The sequence below is a fragment of the Vulpes lagopus genome, chromosome 6, assembly GCF_018345385.1.
Source record: "Vulpes lagopus strain Blue_001 chromosome 6, ASM1834538v1, whole genome shotgun sequence".
In the NCBI taxonomy this organism is placed as follows: domain Eukaryota; kingdom Metazoa; phylum Chordata; class Mammalia; order Carnivora; family Canidae; genus Vulpes; species Vulpes lagopus.
Genome location: NC_054829.1, coordinates 126,700,836 through 126,720,668, shown reverse-complemented (window position 1 = coordinate 126,720,668; position 19,833 = coordinate 126,700,836). Strand labels below are relative to the sequence as shown.

The window sequence follows — 19,833 nt, the reverse complement described above, 5'->3', positions numbered from 1 at the left end:
ATATTTTTTTGGAAACCCAGAAGGATAGAAGCAAGTATATGAGAAGTGGCAATATGAGAAAAGAAACCAGGCACATTTTTTGAAAGTGATAGAAGACATTAAGCCACAGTTTCAAAAAGTTTAATAAACCCCAAGTGGAATCAATACAAAGAAAATATATCTAAATATACCAATTTTTTAAAAATGCAAAAAAAAAAAAAAAAAAGACAAGGAAACTAAGCAGCTGGCTTTAAAAAAAAAAGACATAATTAACAAAGCAACAATAAGACTGAGAAGTATCAGGCAGAAACAGTGGGAGAAAGAAAAAAATAAATAACTTTAAAGAAATAAGAGTTAAAATTCCTAATGAACTTGCAATGTGGGCAGCCCCGGTGGTGCAGCGGTTTAGCGCCGCCTGCAGACCAGGGTGTGATCCTGGAGACTCGGGATCGAGTCCCACGTCAGGCTTGTTCTGCTTCTGTCTCTGCCTCTCTCTCTCTCTCTCTCTCTCTGTCTCAATAAATAAATAAAGTCTTTAAAAAAAAAAAAAAGAACTTGCATTGCCTGGGAATCAATTTCTATACTGTTTTATGTTAGACTGCTTTAATTCAAAGATTTGTGTTATAATTTCTAGGATTCTAAAAGAAGAATAAAATTACCTAAACTAAAAGAGAAGATTCTATAGATTGGTAAAATAGGTCAGTAACACAAAAGATACTAATAGAAGAAAAAAAAAGTGACATAAATGCTTACTGCAAATAGCAAATCAATAGTACGGTAGTAAATTCAGACTCATCATTATTTACATTAAATGTAAAACAAGTTCATGGTTGCAATATAGTAGGAATACTCCAATTAAGTAACTGTCAAAATGTATTGCACTAAACAAAGTCGAACTATATGAGGCTTACAAGGTAATATAAAATATGAATACAGAAAGACTAAAAAGGAGAGAAAAATATTCCATGCAAATATGAACCAAAAGGAAGGTGATTTAGCTATAACAATATCAGAGCATCACAACATAAGGCAAGAAGCATTAATAAAGATAAACAGAAACATTTTCTAATGGTAAAGGGATCAACCAAGCAAGAAGATATAGTGAGTCTAAATTTTTATGTATCTATAATATATCCTAAACACTTATTTTTATTTTTTATTTATTATTTTTTAAAATATTTTATTTATTATTCATTAGAGACACAGAAGGGCAGAGGCACAGGCAGAGGAAGAAACAGGCTCCCTCCGGGGAGCCCGATGTGCCACTTGATCCCAGGACCCTGGAATCTCTACCTGAGCCAAAGGCAGATGCTCAACCACTGAGCCACCCAGGCATCCCTCACTAAATCTATAAAGGAAATTTAAATTATTTTTATACTAAGGTCTTACAGAATACGTCTTCTACTCATAGTGGAGTTGAGCTAGAAGTTAGTGGAAAATGGTAATTTTTAAGTTTATAAATTAAGCTATACCTTTCTAAAATCTCAGATAATAAGAGATGCCCAGGTGGCTGAGTCAGTTAAGTGTCCAACTCTTGGCTTTTTGGTTCAGGTCATGATCATGGGGTTGTGAGAAAGAGCCCCTTGTCAGGCTTCATTCTCAGCACAGGATCTATCTGAGATTCTCTCCCTCTGTCCCTCTCCCTACTTGTTCTCTCTCTTTCCTTGTCTCTTAAATAGTCTTTTAAAAAGATAACAAACAATAACAATTAGTAAATGTAGTTAAACTGTGCTTAAGAAGAAATATCCTTAAATACATGTAAGAAGACAGTGTAAAAACTATTTTAAGCATCTCTCTGAATAAGTCAAAATACACAAGATACAGAAAACAAAAAAAGAATAAGGAAGAAAATAATAAAGATAATCCCAGAAGTGTATAGGATAGAAGATAAATATACAACATAGGGTAATTTCTATTAAAATTAGTTTAAGACAAAAAAAATGATAAAAATGCTGCTGACAAGAGTGATTAATAGTAAAGAGGATCATCACTACAAATATTATAGTCATTAAAAATGAAGAGTAGAGATTTTGAACTATTTTATACTAATAAATTTGAAAATTTAGATAAAATTGCTCATTCATTCTTAAAAAACAAAAACAAACAAAACAAAACAAAAAAAGCAAAAGCAAAAACAAAAACAAAAAAACCGGACTAAGAAATACATAGCATGGTTAACCCAATACCTATTGAAGAAAGTGAAACTTAAAAAAAAAAAAAAATTCTCACAAAGACAACTCAAGGCACAATTAATTTCCCTTATGATTTCAAACAAACATTAAAAAGTAGTAAGATCAGTCAAACATAAAACCATACCATAGAAGAGAGAAAAAAAAAACACTTTTCAGCTCATTCTGTCTTGCCACCATAATCTATATAACAAACATGACATTAAGAGAAAGATATTTATGTACATAGATTCACAAATACTTTTAAAAGTAGCAAGGAAATCCATCATATACAAAAGGATAATATACCATATGAAAGTGGATTTTTGTCCAGAAATGTTGTAATTTAATTATAAAAACAACAATGTAATTCATTACATTAACAGAGTAAAGAAACCTTCATGTTTCTTTCAATGGATATTTTAAAAGGATTTGATAAAATCTAAATCCACTTGTAATTTAAAATAACACAGCAAATCATAAATAGAAAAGAAATGTTAAAATCTAATAAATGTTGTGAAAATCTAACAACGAATTTAATGGTAAAATATTGAATTATTTCTATCTGTTATCAGGAACAAGAAAAAGATGACCATACATATTTCAGCTCAGAATTCTACTAGACCTATGTCATATTGTGATTTATAAAGAATATAGACTTAGTCTTTCTCCCCATTTCTAGCAGAGAGCTCCTAAAATTTTGGCATTTCTGTGGCTGGAGGTTGAATCAATCACCAATGATCAATGATTTAATCAACCATGCCTGTGTAATGAAGTCTCCATAAAAATTCAATAGGATAGGGTTCAGAGAGCTTCTGAGTTGATTAACATGTACAGATTTGGGGAAAATGGCAGGTCTGGAGATGTCATGGAAGCTTCATACTCTTTCCCAACACTAAATTGCTTGATGGTGTGGAGTAACCACTTTCCCCACACATTCTGGAACTGGTGATTAGAACCTTTCAGCTACAACAAGACAAGAAAGAGAAAAAAAGAGCTAATATTCACAAAGGAAGGAATAACACTTTTAGGAGTTGTTATCTGGTCTTAATGGTTGTATACAAAGTAAACAAAAAAGAATCTATAGGTGAAATATCAGAATTAATGAGCATTTTTGTAAGGTAACTAGATACAAAGTCAATATAAAAATGAATTATATTTTTATATCCTAATATCATACAGTTAACAGTTGCAATGGCAAATGATGATGTTTCAATACAAATTGAAAAATTCCAAGGGTCTGGGGCTCATTAGTTTAAGTGTCTTACTTCATTCCACCCAGGTCATGATCTCAGGGTTGTGAGGTTGAGCCTGGCATAGGCATCAGACACTACACTCAGTGGGATACCTGTTACTCCGTCTCTCTCTTTCTCAAATAAATAAAGCTTTAAAAAAATAAAATAAAATTTCCAAGGTCTGTAAGTGGGAATAACAAAAGAAGTGGAAGTCTGTGACAAATAAAACTCTAAAGCAGTCCTAGGAAAAATTGAAGAACACTTCAATGAAGGTAAATACTACAAACATGGAAAGATTTTTTTTTTCATGGAAATATTCTTATTGAAATATACCAACTTCTCCTATTTGATCTATGGAAACAGCGGAACGCCAAATATAATCCCAGCTTTCTTGAAGTGACTAACTGATTTTACAATTCACATCAAGTAAGTGGAAAATGAGAAAGGAATAAAGACATTCAAGAAGAAGGAAGGGAAAGCCATGACAAAGAGAAAAGAAGAGAGAACAAGAAATGAAATAAGGGGGATTCAAAAAAAAAGAAAAAGAAATAAGGGGGAGGATGTGTGAAAGAAGGAAAAGTTTAGAGACATACCCTACAACATATAAAACCTTTTTTTTTTTAAGATTTTATTTATTTATTCAGGAGAGACAGAGAGAGAGAGAGAGAGGCAGAGACACAGGCAGAGGGAGAAGCAGGCTCCATGCAGAAAGCATGATGTGGGACTTGATCCGGGACTCCAGGATCACGCCCTGGGCTGAAGGCAGTGCTAAAGCGCTGAGCCACCCAGGCTGCTCTAAAATCTTTTTAATAAAGCTCTTGTAATCAATACATTGTCATGGGTCTAGGCTTGCACAAGTGGACAAACAGAAAAGTTTGGAGGTTCAGAGACAGCCCCCTTCCAATATACAAACACTTGCTTTAAGACAGAGTTGAAGCTTTAGAGACATAGAGAAAGGAGGGTTTTCTCAATAATTGACTGTATATTCATAGGGGGAAACAAAAGGTATCCAAGGACAACATAAAATCCAGACAGTTTTTTTAAAATAAATACAAAAATACAGAATTTAGAGGGATATTTTTCAGCAGTGGCATTATTTATATTTTGGACTTGATAATTATTTGTTATGGGATCACCCTATTTATTGAAGGATATTTAGTACCAACCCTGAACTCTACCCATTAGATGTCAATAGCACAAATCCCTGGGTGTGATAGTCAAAAGTATCCCCAGATATTGCCAAATGTACCCAGACAGGTGTGTATGTGTGTGTATGTGTGACATCATACCTGTTTAAGAACCACTGGTCTAGAAAATAAGATGTGAAATTAATCATGACCTTAGAGCAGGCAAAATTTTCTTATACAGGTAAAAAAAATGATAATGGGAAAAGTTGTTGAACTCTAATACATTGAATTTTAAAATCTGTTAATCAGAAAACCCATTAAATGAATGACTAAGCTAACTACAGAATCAAAGTGTTAACAATACATGTAAAAGAAAGAACACATTAACAAGGTTACAGAAAGAATTTCTATAAATCAACTGGTAAAAGAAAGATAATGCTCCTCCCCCACCGCCATAGATATATACATACACAAACCCTAATGCCCGATAAATTATATGTTTGATTAAATGCCCAATAAATTACAAATTATAGGAAAGGGTTTCAATCTCTTTAATAATGAAGTAAATGTAAATTGAAATAAAAATGAGATGCCAGTATACATTCATAGGAATGACTACAATTAACAAGACTGACAACACCAAATGTTGAAAAGGACTAGAATCAAATGGTGTCCTACAATGCTTGGTGGGAATATAAATTAGTACAGTGACTTTGGGAATGTTTTGGCAATATCTACTTAAGCTGATCTTGTAAACTAGCAGTTTTACTCCCAGGCCTGCACACAACAGAATGCTTATAAATGGGTACCAAAATTGATATACAAGAATTCTCAAAGCAGCTTTATTTGTAATATCTAAAACTAGGAAAAGTTGAAATGCCCATCAAGGATGAAATGACTAAATAAATAGGTGTATAAATAGGTGTGATATACTTCAACTGAAATGAATTAAATTCGGGGCTCAGCCTGCTTCTCCCTCCCCCTCTGCCACTACCCCTGTTGTGTTTTCTCTCTCTCAAATAAATAAATAAATAAAATACTTAAAAAACATAAAATGAGTTCAATTCTGATAAATAATAAGAATAAATCTTACAATCATAATGGTAGTCAAAAGTAATTTCTCTGTCTTGGGACTTACGACTGGGATTGGGTTGTGTGGGGAGTGGTTTAAGAGCTTTGAGGGGAAATGAGGGTGGATTCTGGAAAGCTGGCAGTGTCCTCTATTTTATCTATCTACAGAGATTACCTAAATATGTTCACTTCGTATAGGTTCATTAAGCTGCATATTTACATACATACAGAGTATTGTATGTATGTATGAAACAAATGTTTTTAATGTTTTTGTCAAATATGTTATCAGAAATACATTAGGAGGGGCAGTTTGAAGTAATTATGGGTGAGTTTAAATAAATTTTCTAAGAAAAAAGTCAATCTATGGGGATCCCTGGGTGGCTCAGCGGTTTGGCCCAGGGCACCATCCTGGAGACCTGGGATTGAGTCCCATGTCAGGCTCCCGGTGTGGAGCCTGCTTCTCCCTCTGCCTGTGTCTCTGCCTCTCTCTCTCTCTCTCTCTCTCTCTCTCTCTCTCTCTCCCTGTCTATCATGAATAAATAAATAAAGTCTTAGAAAAAAAATTTAAAAAAAAAGAAAAAAGAAAAAAGTCAATGTAGTTGACTTTTTGCTAATCTAATTATGTGACTTTTTTCTTTGTTTCTCTTTAATTAGTGTTTAATTGAAATGCACAGGTTTGGTCATAAAAATATTCTATCATTAAATATTCAATTATCTCAAGGATATTTAAATAGAATGTGATTATTTAATAGCAAAGAAGGCACATAAGGGTAAATATTTTCTTAATTCCTTCAATGCTAAACAGAATAGCAAACACAGAAGATATTAATAAAAATGCTTGTTAGACAAATGATTATCTACTATATAATAGTAAACAATATGATATAATGCAGGCTTATAACTACCTGCTGCTTGATTTCAATTAACATCTCTAAAACGTTAACATAGAGCTATTATGTGAAGCTCCATGTAATGTTGAATTATTGTCATACATGTTTTGTGGCAGGCTTATGTTTCTTGTATTGAGTTTATTATTTTTATGGGAGAAAACTGGCATACAAATTCTTAAATCCACTGGGTTTTATAGTGTATATTTTAGAATTTTGAATATTCTTGTTATTACACTGAGTTACTTAAATATACTAACAAAGCAGCAGCAATTCAATGTGCTTAATATCTTTCCATATAAAATGCCAAGTGATTACAACATACCTTAATTTAAAAAGATATGGAGACTGTGCTTTTCCTAGTGGTGCATGTGTATGCATATTATATAAATATGCCCATGTGTTTGTATAATGTCCAAAAAAAAGTAGTAAAGTAGAAAAATCCCTTGAGAACAAAACACATGCATAAAGATGAAAATTCCTCATTAAAGTATAAAGACTTAAATTATTATATATTCATAAGATAAGGAGAACCAGTTAAGTAATTAAAACTTGCATCTCCACATATAAATCTGTAAGCATAGGATGCAGGGCAAAAGTATAGTATTACATTAAGAGAAATATTTAAATGTAATCCTTTAATTACAATTATAACTGCAAATCAAACTTACTGTTATTTAATTGTTTTAATATTTACTAACAAATATTTTCATCAAAAACAATCACAGTTATGACTCTCTTATGGACCCTGTATTGATTATCTATTGCTGAGTAGCAAATTATTCCAGAATTTAACAGCTTAAAACAAATATTTATTATCTGTATCTGTGTGAACAAGGAATCTGAGCACAATTTAGCCAGGTACATTTAGTTCAAGATCTCTTATGATTTTGCAGTCAAGCTGCTGGCCAATGATGCATCCTTTGAAAGATTGACAGTAGCCAAAGAATTGTCTTCCAAAGTCACTCAACAGTTGTTGGCATGTGTCTGTTCCTTGCAGACTTTTAGACTCAGGAGCTCATTTCTTTACTATGCCACCTGGGCCTCTCCATAGGTGGAGAACTCACAAAATGACAACTTCTTTCCCCTACCATGAAGAATCCAAGAGATTTAGAGGATTGTCAATATGGAAGCCACATGTTTTTTTGGCCTAATCTTGGTAAATGCTGTTGATGCAAGAACGAGTTAGGGGCACATCAGGGTAGGCGGGGAAAGATAAGAGAGAGGCCCGAGAGTCAGGCTCCTACCCATCCCAAGGAAACAGAGATAAGACAGTAAAAACAGAAATAATAAACCTGGCTTCCTAGATCCAAAATGTTAGGGAGTAACCCACCCTTTCCTGGTTACTAAGTAATCACAGAAATATGTCATTAAGGTGTTACCCAAAATCCCTGTTCAAAGCAAGATGGTACAAGAATCTCAAGACCATGGGCTACTTGACTAGGCTCACAGAAATCCTAGATGTAGAGAAATGTTATGGAGGAGATATTAGCCAGAGAGTAGGGAACACCTTGTTTGGGCTCAGGATATTCACAAAAACATCTTATTTGTTATAATGATAGTTACAAGTCCACCATGTTTGTTCTAAATATCCACCCTGATATTGACAAAAAAATGTACCAAATTCCCTGGTCAGTTTCCTATAAAAGAGAGACCATGAAAACCCTCAGTGGCAACCCTGTTGGGACCTCTCTCGCTTTTGAGAGTTTTCTCTGTATCTCTGCTTAATAAACTTTTCTCTGTATCTCTGCTTAATAAACTTCTGTCACTTTGCTCACTCTCTGTTGTCTGTGGGATTCATTCTTCGACTCTGTGAGACAAGAACCAAGCTCTCCCATATCAATATAACATTACATCTGTCATATTCTTTTCATTAGAGTGTGTCAGTAAGACCTGAGTACACTAAATGAGAAGAGACCACACAAGGACACGAATACCAGGAAACAAGGATCACTGGGGACCTTCTTAGAGACTGCCTACTATAAACTCTCAATTTTCTCCCAGTCTCTGAGATTTTAACAGTTTTTTTAAAGGTTAGATACAGGGTGCCTGGGTGGCTCAGTTGGATAAGCATCTGCCTTCAGCTCATGTCATAATCCCAAGGTCCTTGGGTTGAGCCGGGCATCAGGCTCCTTGCTCAGCGGAGTCTACTCCCTCTGCTTTACCCCTGCTAGTGCTCTCTTTCTCTAATAATAAAATAAATAAAATAAAATAAAATAAAATAAAATAAAATAAAATAAAATAAAATAAAATAAAATAATAAAATAAAATAAATAAAATAAAATAATAAAATAAAATAATAAAATAAAATAAAATAAATAAAATAAAATAGATATATCCTACATTTCTCTTAGCCTGAAATAGCTGAATGTGTAATTTAGTGGCCTTCAAACAAGAGAAATTTAAGTATAAAACTTTGAGTGACATCAATTTACAGAGAAAAATCTTAAGAGTTGTCTGCAATATCAATTTGTGTTCTGAGATTCTAAGATTTATACTTCTGAGCGCTGTGTCAATTCAGTTTATTATTGTCTCAGTACAGCTTTGAATTTTGCCAGTCCACCATTTCCTAAAATCATCATGGCCCTTTGGCCTACTCTCACTGTATTTTCCCATTTGAAATGACAAAACCTTTTATCTTTTTCTAGACTTAAACTCATGTTTTGTTTTATAAAGAAGTATACATTAATTCCTTAGTTTAACTATCTTTTTTTTTTTTTTTTTGGCATTCCAGGCTCATATTTAGTACAAATACTTTGCAGATTTTGACATTAAGTACACTGTCAGGATAGTTTGCACTGATGTATTTTGACAATTATTTTCCCTTTTGTTTATATATAATTAGTAAGTATTTTGGAGTGCAAACTTCAGTCAATGTTTTTAACAATAGCTATTTATTCTTTGTAACAATTATTTTCTCCACCAGAAAAGGAAAGGGAAATCAGTGGCTTATGTGTATTTGTGTTTGCGTGCCATAGAGATCAGGAAATTCTGAATCCATTTGTAGAGGCCAAGGGCAAGCAGCCCCAAGATGGGACACATTGGCATGCAGATTATGCTTAGCTATAATAGTATTTAGTATGAAAAAAAATAGTATTTAGTATCTACTATACTATGCCATTCCTCCCTGGCAGTCCAGTTGCTTTTTTTTTTTTTCCTTCTACCTTGCTGAGAAAAGAAACATGCTTTCTTTACCCATATTTACCCCTAGAATGTGACTCTAGAGTATCTAGTCAAATGCAATTTATTTTATTGCATATTTCTTTTTAAAGCAGAAGTCTTTATTATATTCTTCTTCTAACTTAGAATGATTACTGTAAGGAATATTTCAACACCATCATCATGGGATTTCTTTTCATTTCCCCTTTTATGTCTTCTGTTTTTATGTAACCCACATATTCTGCTTTCCAGTTTTCTCTCCTTTTGAAAAGTATTCTTTATTTATTTTTATATGCTTTAAAGTTGGATAAATATTGAATTTCTTTTTTATTTGAGTATAGTTGACAAATAATGTCACACTACTTTCAGGTATACAATATCATAATTCAATATCTCTGCAGTTCTTTAGAAGTTAATTATATGAGCCTTACATGTCAGGGTATTTTGATTTGTTTTCACATATTTGGAGTTTTTTTGGATAGACATTGACTTTTAAGTTCAAAATAATTTTTTTAAGATCTTTAGTTCATTGTTTCCCTAATGTTTGGTTTGTCTGATAGCAGTTCTCATACCATTCCAACTTATTTCTTTTGCATATTTATACTATCCAAACTCTGATAGATGTCAGAATTTTCTGAAAATTTGGCATTATGTGGCAGGGTGGTCTCGTTCAATTTACCCTGCTTGAGACCAGCCTGTCTCTTGTTCTAATGATTCAAGTCTCTCTATAACTTAGAAAATGTTCTTTACTGCTTGTTTGATGTTTTCTCTAACCTGTAATTTATCACTGATCTCTTTCTGGAACTCCTTTGAACTCCTTTGTGAGGTATTATAGCTTTGTTCTCTAATCCTTTTACGTTTTTCTGTTGTGTCATTTACTTTTCTATTTGCTCAACATTCTTGGCGATATACATAATTTCTCAGGTTTTTTCCTGCTATTTTATTACTATATATATTTTTAAATTGTTAATTATGAAATTTATTATGACATTATTCAACTAATGAATAAAATTCAAAACAAACTCTTGAAATATCTCATTTAAAAAACCCACTTCCTTCCACGTATACTTATAAAAGTCTTTGCAAATTTTAGGCTAGATTTCACAGATGATCAATGGTATAATCTATTTTTAAATGTCTTCAATATTTCAGAAATAACATATAACATTTTTATACCACACTACAGAGAAAAATTGTATGTGAAATTTGTCAATGAAAAAGGGATCTTGTGGGCCAAAGTTTTTCATAAATGTTACATCATTATATCCTCACTGTAGATATTCACAATAGATATTACAGTATTAAATGTGGAAAATATCTCAGTAAAAGTATTTCAGTATAGTATTAAATGTGAAAAGTATATCAAAGAATCCATTTGTTGGGGCATCTGGGTGGCTCAGTGATTGAGCATCTCTCTTTGGCTCTGGTTGTGATCCTGGGGTCCTGGAATCAAGCCCTGAATAGGGTTCCCCTTGGAGAGCCTGCTTCTCCCTCTGCCTCTGTCTCTGCCTCTCCCTCTGTGTCTCTTATGAAAAAATAAATAAGTAAAACCTTTTTTAAAGAAATAAAGGAATCCATTTATTGTGCTTAATGAATGTTTTTCAAAAGTTATTTGATACTGGATAATTTTTCAATGCTTGTTCTATTTCTGTTTCACTGGGTAGGACAGTTTGAATATTTCCCCCCAAAATTGTAAAGGTGAATAAAAATCTGAGTAAAATTGTTCTGCAAGAGTGTAAATGTGATATTACAAAAGAAAATAAAAAAAGAGAAATATTTTGTAATTAAAAGATTTATATATATTTTTTATAAATTTATTTTTTATTGGTGTTCAATTTGCCAACATATAGAATAACACCCAGTGCTCATCCCGTCAAATGCCCACCTCAGTGCCCATCACCCAGTCACCGCCCACCCCTCGCCCACCTCCCCTTCCACTACCCCTAGTTCATTTCCCAGAGTTAGGAGTCTCTCATGTTCTGTCTCCCTTTCTGATATTTCCCACTCATTTTTTCTCCTTTCCCCTTTATTCCCTTTCACTATTTTTTATATTCCCCAAATGAATGAGACCATATAATGTCTGTCTTTCTCCGATTGACTTATTTCACTCAGCATAATACCCTTCAGTTCCATCCACGTCGAAGCAAATGGTGGGTATTTGTTGTTTCTAATGGCTGAGAAATATTCCATTGTAAGAAGATGTGGTTTATGTATACAAAATTTATATTTTAAAGTGTTGGTTAAGCTTTGTTCTTTTTAAGAAGCATTTAGAAAAGTGATTTTACCTTGTGTCTTAATAGACAAGACTTTTTTTTTTTTTCCTTTTTTGGCAATGCAATATACCTAACATTTCAGAATAAGCAATAAGATCTGACCTTATTTGACAGAGATATTAAATAGTAAGTTTCAGACACTTTTTGTCACTGAAGACTTAATGAGAGAGAGAGAGCTCAGGTCAGTAGTTCTTGGAAAAACAAGCATAGGTGTGAGACAGAGTTAAGGATGAAAGTAGTCATTTCTTTTGAAAGAGTTGATTTTGTAAGTTAAAAAAATAAAAAATACATATTTACACAAGTAATCAGCAAGTATAGTGTGTAGCATTCACTCTTCTTCATGAACTAGAGCTCTACAATCATTCACTATCAATAGGAAATAATCTGTTTAGAATCAAAGATATGATCAAGTTTAGTCATATGTGTTGAGTTTTGAATAATGCAAACAAGTTACTCTAATTGCTTCATAAATTCTTTCAATGAACATACAACAGAGTAATCAAAGCAGTGTGCATTTGCATATTTGAAGATCATATTTGCCCTTCAAGAAAAAGAAAATGTATGTTAGCATGTTGGATTTTACATTTTTACCCAACTTTCCTGATGAGAATTTAATTTTTATGCAAGTGTTTGCACCTGTAATACAAATAGTTCATTTAGAAAGCTAAAGTTGATGCAATTGTATATTACTATCATTCATTGTAAATTTATTTTTTTCGTAAGTCTGTGACTCTCTATGTATATTCAACAATTCACATAATTTTTATTCTCCATATATATGAAAAACAAATTATGCTTCTCCCTCCGCCTGTGTCTCTGCCTCTCTCTCTCTCTCTCTGTGACTATCATAAATAAATAAATTAAAAATTAAAAAAAAAAAAAAAAAAAAGGGATCCCTGGGTGGCGCAGTAGTTTGGCGCCTGCCTTTGGCCCAGGGCGCGATCCTGGAGACCCGGGATCGAATCCCACATCGGGCTCCCGGTGCATGGAGCCTGCTTCTCCCTCCGCCTGTGTCTCTGCCTCTCTCTCTCTCTCTCTGTGACTATCATAAATAAATAAATTAAAAATTAAAAAAAAAAAAAAAGAAAAACAAATTATTTGAAATATTTATTTTTATCATTTTTATTCACATTTCGATTAAAAGCATTAGTGTACAGAAGAAAAAAAAATCATAGGATATGAATATAACACTATCGTCCTGGCTTTTATGTCCACTCACCTGCTTCATATAATGCTTAGGTTTTTCAAGCCCTAACTTCTCTCCCTTTCCCTCCTAACACACACTTCACAACTTTGAATTTTCTGAATTTGGGACATGTACAATTGGTGATACCTAACAACTGCTTTCTACTGAGCATCCATTTAGCAGTTGTTGAAATTTTCTTTACATACATGATATTAGTCATAATACTTTCATACTCTTTTCACATAATTTACATGCAACTTTTGTAATCTGATTTTGGACTTCATTGCTCTTCAAATATCTTACAAAAAATGACACAGGGCATTCAAGAAAACTATTATTACGAATGCATAAAGGATTAAGAAAACAGAATGTAATTTGATGTATCAGTAAAGAAAATGCATGACAATGGATAACAGCTACAATTCCATATTTATTTGCAAAATAGCAATGCGGATTATAGGCCTTAGAGAGGAAGATAGCAAGTAGTAGTTGAAATCATAGTATATTTTGTTAAGGACATATGTCTAAGGGAATTGGATAGAACATGCCAGACAATAAAACTGAAGGTGAAAATATTGACAAATTTCTTGAAAACTTATGAACAGAATTTCACAGCAACTCTAGGCTAGTGTGAGCCATCTTGAGAGTGCATCATTAAAGTATTGTGTCATTGCTTAATTGATATTATTATTATTATTATTATTATTATTATTATTTTGTAGTCCTACATGTAAGAGTGATGCATCTTTCAATTGAGGGTATCTTGGATTCGAGCAAGTATGGCTATCATTATATATTGCATTTCTAAGTGCCTCCATTTATTGCTTTCATCTTATGAGTACTTTTGGCATAATAAATGTGTACATCCAACATTGATTCAGTGTTTTCTCTTTAACTTCTGTTTAACTTTGCCTGTACCCCAAACCATTAATTCTTAAAGTGAAATACTGTGTCTAGTCATACTTTATAAAGAAAATAATTTTAAGCATGTATATAGGCATAAAATAAATTAGGGCATAAGTAATAGAAATTTAATTTAATCTGTTGTTTTGACTCTTAACAATTGGCATTTGTTAAGTAGAGGCCAGGCTGCCAGATTGGTGGGCCATGTCCAACAAAAGACCACTAGGGAATTGAAATAGAGAAGTTTATTACTCACAGGCCCTGCAGCAATCACACAGCCCTTTTGAGGGGCCACCTACAGGGAAGTCAAGGCAGGGTGCAAGCAAAAAGACACACATGACTGGGAGCACATTCCTTTATCAGGATATGAAGGTGGAGTGCTCATATTTTTCCAAGCTAAGGTTGGATGGTTCAATTCCACTCAAAAGCAGTGGGCTTTTGGTAAGCTTGGGCAAAGTTGAAGGATGCACCAAGGGAAAACCCTCCACCTGTGAGGGAGAGTGCTTGTCACAAGGGCACATGGGGAGTTCTATCAGGAGCGTTTACTTGTGACTGTGAACTCTTATCCAGGGCATGTGCATTAAGCAAGTTGGCCACAGAAAATGGATGTAAAAACAGCGACATTTTGGTGTCCTTTAGCAGATTTCCCAACATCTGTCTTCCATTTTATTTTCAGAAATGTGAGCTTAAGAAAGAGTTACATGAGTTATAAGAAAGAGTTATATATCTACATGGTAGCAGTCAGTTCAGTCAACCAATGAACAGGACCTAGTTTTTAAGTAATACAGTAAAAATTTCATTTTAGCATCTTCTTATCATTTGAAAATAGTTTTTAACTGTGTTAAATTAAGCAAGCCATTAGCACTGATTGGAGGAAAGGAGTAACACAGGTAAGACGAGAAGAAGCTCAGGTGAGTTTTAAAACAAGATAATACATGATAGATTTAGTAATGTATAGAGAAAACTGACTACTTTAATTATAAGAAATACTTCATCCAAAATCTAAAGAGGAGGCACCAAAAATAAAAATAAATAAATAAATAAATAAATAAATAAATAAATAAATAATAAATAAATAAAGAGGGGGCACCTGGGTGGCTCAATGGTTGGGTGTCTGCCTTTGGCTCAGGTCATGATCCCTGGGTCCTGGTATGGAGTCCTGCATTGGGCTACCTCAGGGAGCCTGCTTCTCCCTCTGCCTATGTCTGTGCCTCTCTCTGTGTGTCTCTCACGAAAAAATAAGTAAAAATATTTTAAAAAGCACAACCAAAATCTAAAGAGAGTTGTTGCTGTCTACCTATCTCAGTCTCAGATGTTGAACAAATTCAGGAAATTAATAATAAACACATTTTCTGTTGGTTAAGGGAAGCAATGGCTGTATTTAGTCTCAGAATGGGTGTGTGCTAGTTTTCCTTGTGGGATTTCATTTTACCTCTCTGTCTACTCTCAGATCTCAACTCTAAAGTTGAAAAACTAAGGAAAACACTGCTGGACTCAAAGGTGATTGCCAGGATCAAAATAGGGCAGCATATGCAAATGAGTTTTGCAGACTTTACCAGATGAGCACAAAAAAAGAAGTAGAACCCTGACAGCAATGAAGATCTAATGCAGTTGCTGTTGCTACCACCAGGCTAAATGTATCGCCTGCATTACTAATTAGTACATTCGTTTAATAAATATATATTTACCTCCTAGTCATGTGCTAAGCACTGGCTATATCATGGTGAACAAAAGAGATACGGTCTTTGTCTTCATGGTGCTGACCCTTTTAGTTGATGGCAATGGCTAAATGGGAGGAGGGAGACGGGATTGGAAAGCATCATGACAGATGAACCTTAAAATTCCAGATGAAGTGTGGCAGAGGGGGGAAAGCACGTATGCAGAATGCTCTGAAAAGTGACATTCATGATGGAGGGCGAAGGTGGCTAAAGGAAAAAGAGGAAGAATGAAAGGCAGGCAACGTTCAGATAAACTTAAGGGGTAGCCAAAGAAAATAGGATTTTTGTCTGTTAGACAATAGAAAGCTATAGGGGAGTTTTAAGCAGAAGATTTATATTGTGCAATTTGCATTTAAAACAAAACAAAACAAAATCCTTTACGTGGCTTACCGATTTTAATGGGATGTTTGTCGCTACCAGTCTGCAATGAGTTTTTCCAATATGAAATAAGAGTCGAAAAAAGCTTTGGTCTTAGTAAAGGGCAGTTGAAAAAAAGACAGGAAGGCAATGAAATATGGATTCACATTTATCAGTGGGAACCCAAAGCTTACTTTAAAAATGTCCAATTATATAAATGGAACATTATATGCATTACCCTATTGTAGAGGACAGCAAGTATATCCAATGGACAGGATTAGGACAAGCAGTTGGAACTCCTTTCTTCCTTATTTTTATATATGTATACTTATTCATATTTATCACAGAAATGCATTTAAATTTTATTATTTTCTTTTTTAAATGACATAGTTAAATGGTCATGTTATAATATCCTAATGATGCTTTAGACTGTGTTTTATGGGATGATTTATAAAAGGCCCAAGGCTATTTCAGACATTTGGAAGTATCTTGAAATGTTTATTAATGGACTCATAAACTACGTTCATGCTGCTGAATACTTGACGATTGGAAAAAAAGACACTCAGTTTATTACCAGATGAGATCACAAAGTAGTCTCTAAACATATACTTTACTAATTTCTGATATATATGAAACTCTGAGCTTTTAAATCATCAACAAAGATTAATGTACAAAGAAAGAGCTCTCTGAAAACCACTTGAGTTTGGGACTGAGAAACTATTATTTTAATATCCATAGGTTAAGATAATTATTAAGGGCAATCAGTGGCTATTGTCAAGTATGTTTTTAGCATCTGTTTGTTTAGAAAGTGAATATAAAATTTATATAATCATTTTCCTTTCTCAATAAGATAAAGAGCCATTTCTTTAGATCCTATTTAAAATAAAGCTGTAGTCCAGTACAGATATAAATGATTTTGAGATTTTATTTTTATCCTATTGTTGATTGCTTGGATAGCTATGTCACCGACAGGCAATTCAGTAAGGAAAAAGAATAATTCAGCTTATTTTTAATGTTTTTGGTTAGTGGGCATGTTACTGTGGATGCAACACTGAGCATAAGCAAATCTGGTCCTTCCCATACCTTATAAAGTCTGTGCCTAATGGTGCAGCAGCTTTGGAGAATGGTTTAGAACATTTTTTGATCAATTATAAATTAGTACGGAAATGATAGATATAATTAAAATCTCAGGAGACTCAGAAACATCACAAAGATGGTGATATGTTAGGGTTCATAAAAATGGTTTCTGTTTTCAGTGACTAATTTCTACCTGGTGGCTTTTGGTCATACATAGTAAAATAGAGAAAAGTGCAAGAGCAGCACTAAATAGCCAATATAGCTTTCTTGGATTGATAAAATCTATCCGCTTATTATAATCAATATATATTTTAAATATAATATTATCATAATTAATAGAGATTCTAAATGTTTTAAGCACATGCTCCCAAGGTATTTGCACACTATTAATCTATCTAGTATACTGGGACAATATTTCATATATTCAGCCTGTAATACCTGGAACTATTAACCTGAAAATTGACCTCACTCATAATGCTTACAAGCATAGGGTTTTAGTATTTAACAGAACAGTTAAGAAACCTGTAAAGCTCCCAAATTGAAAAACCATAAATGGTTCAAGAATCCTTTTGTCCATTTAGACAGCTAAAATGCATGAAGCGACTACAAGCAGCTCAGTTTTTTTTTTCTTTTTTAAATGAAATCTCTTCAGTTACATCTAGTTTTGCTCATTAAAGTAATCTAAAAATCATTTCACTTGTCTACCTAAAGACCAAGGATCATAATTATAAAAGTAACAGTCACTTTATTTCTATTTAAAAAGGCTGCCTTAAATTAGATGAAATAGAGATCCTTTCCAATGAAAGTGTAATAAGAAAAATAGTATGTGATACATGACATCTCCCACCCCCAAATTTTAAAGACTAAAAGATTAATAAAACTGGATAATTGAGCCAAAAATAAATTAATAAAAGAACCAGACTATTTCATGACTGTCTCCTCAGTGGAAAAATAAGTGCTCCCAAAGTATAAGTTAGTCTGATAATTTCTTGTTAGACTATTAGAAATACCTTTCCAAAGTGTTTTGTTTTATGGCTACTCTCCGACTCTTTTATTCATATTTGAATGGCCACTTACATCTTAGTTACTCTTCCGATTTTTCTTCCTGTGTACTGTGCACTTTAGAGTATGCGGTGGTATCTCAAAATGATTGATTTGATGAAAGTATACTGACCCAAATTTTATGGGAAGGAGGTGAAATGACTAATGAATGCAAGAGATACAGAAATCCCTGCAGGGGAAGGAGAGTGGTGCAAGGAAAACACTGAAACCAATGGAGCAGGGGAGGACAGCTAACCAGATGAAGTGGAAAATACAGGCCAAGGCCAGACCATGCAAGGGCCAGGCGGTACTGTATGAACAATAGCCATGCGTTTTAAATGGAGTATTTAGAATGGATCAAAATAGAGATTTGAGGTATAAGGTCCCATTTTGGAGAAAACCTCTTTTGAAGACTATGCAGCTGTGCTTGGAAAAGGGGACAAAAGTGGAAATTAGAAGCATATGAGGATATTTCTGGGAATGAGATAACCATGATTTGAAGAAGGAGAGATAAGTTGATGTATTTGAGATATACCAGAGGCATTTGGGTGGGATTTTTCAATGAGAGAACTTGTAAAGCAGAGTGATACTGATACTGAATCGCTTTTGACTGTAGTCCTCCAAGTACTAAAATAACAATGAGGACTCTAAAATTTATTTTTCCAGGTGAAAACACTATTATTAATAACTTTCAACTCTGTATGTAACTGATTACTCAGCATCTACAGTTTGCTTTCTCATAATTACCTTGAATTCGTTATAGTACTGATTTCATGATCTTTAACCCATTATTTAGTATTTTATTCTTAGTGTTTCCCATTTTAGTGAAATATACCCTCTCCAACTGGTACCCATTTTGGGTGCCTTCATCTCTTGTTTAATTAATTAGTTAACTGATCGATTAATTTATTTATTTTCCAGGAGAGGGATAAAGGGAGAGGGAGAGAATCTTAAGCAGGTTCTATACCCAGTGCAGAGCCCGAAGTGGGGCTCATTTCATGAGCCTGAGATCGTGACCTGAGCTGAAATCAAGAGTCAGATGCTTACCCAACTAAGCCACCCAGCCTCCCCTATGGGAGTAGGGGAAGAGAAAATTCTTCTCTTTTGCTCTTAAAGTCCTCAAGGACACTTAGCATCAGGTATATCTCTTGAACGAGACTAAAAGAAGTGAGAGATCACCTGGGTAATGATGGGCATAACGTAGAGGATGAGCAGTAAGATGTTGTAACTGATCTCCATTCATATTTCAGTTTTCACTTTTTTTCAGTAAAGTTATCAGGGGATATTGAAAGATGCTCATGGTATTATATCTTTTTGTGTATGACAATGTTGAGTCTTTTCAATTAGTTAGTATTTTAGTCTTTTCTATAATTAATAATTTTACCAAAAAAGAATTTCAAAAAAAAAAAAAAAGAATTTCAGGTAGATCCTATTTGCCCCACAAAGATATCCCTAAAACAAGTGTCTCAGAGTCTAGATCTGGGTTTGGTTGACCCTATTATGTTAATACAGAGATTGGTTTCAATATGTAAAGAGTGGAAAGCCATAAATGAGACATCATTGACTCAAATTAAGTGGCTAAATGCCTTAATCTACATACCCCATGTCTGTGCTAGTAATAACTGTGTCAGATGGTGTATGGCGCACACAGA

General features: G+C 33.6%; 1 pseudogene; it reads right to left on the bottom strand.

Annotated features, from left to right (window-relative positions):
- LOC121492730 overlaps positions 1-14,612 on the bottom strand; it is a 68,248-nt pseudogene extending 53,636 nt beyond the window's left edge.
- Between the last annotated feature and the right edge of the window lie 5,221 nt (positions 14,613-19,833).